Source organism: Siphateles boraxobius, unplaced genomic scaffold (assembly GCF_051911475.1).
Source record: "Siphateles boraxobius isolate OS27281-9 unplaced genomic scaffold, OSU_SipBor_1 16, whole genome shotgun sequence".
In the NCBI taxonomy this organism is placed as follows: Eukaryota; Metazoa; Chordata; class Actinopteri; order Cypriniformes; family Leuciscidae; genus Siphateles; species Siphateles boraxobius.
Window position 1 is genome coordinate 14,594,936 of NW_027508766.1, and position 289 is coordinate 14,595,224.

A 289-nucleotide genomic window follows, 5' to 3' on the forward strand; every position below is an offset into this window, starting at 1 on the left:
GTGGATATATAAAGTCAGTTTCGTCAATTCACTCTGTTTTGTAAGTGATCACAGGTATTTGAATCATCACATTAACCAGAACATGTCCAGCTTTACTTTTTATCTAAATCTGAACAGTTTATTGCTTGTTGTAAATTTATTTTATATTATAATAAGCACTTTTTTGCCTTTTTATAGTTATGTTTGCACTTAAAAGAATTTGTGCATATTTTTTTAAACAATAGAAAACATCCAGATACTTTTTAGGAAAGGGACTCATCTAGTGCAGGAATGTTTGAACTTTTATTTT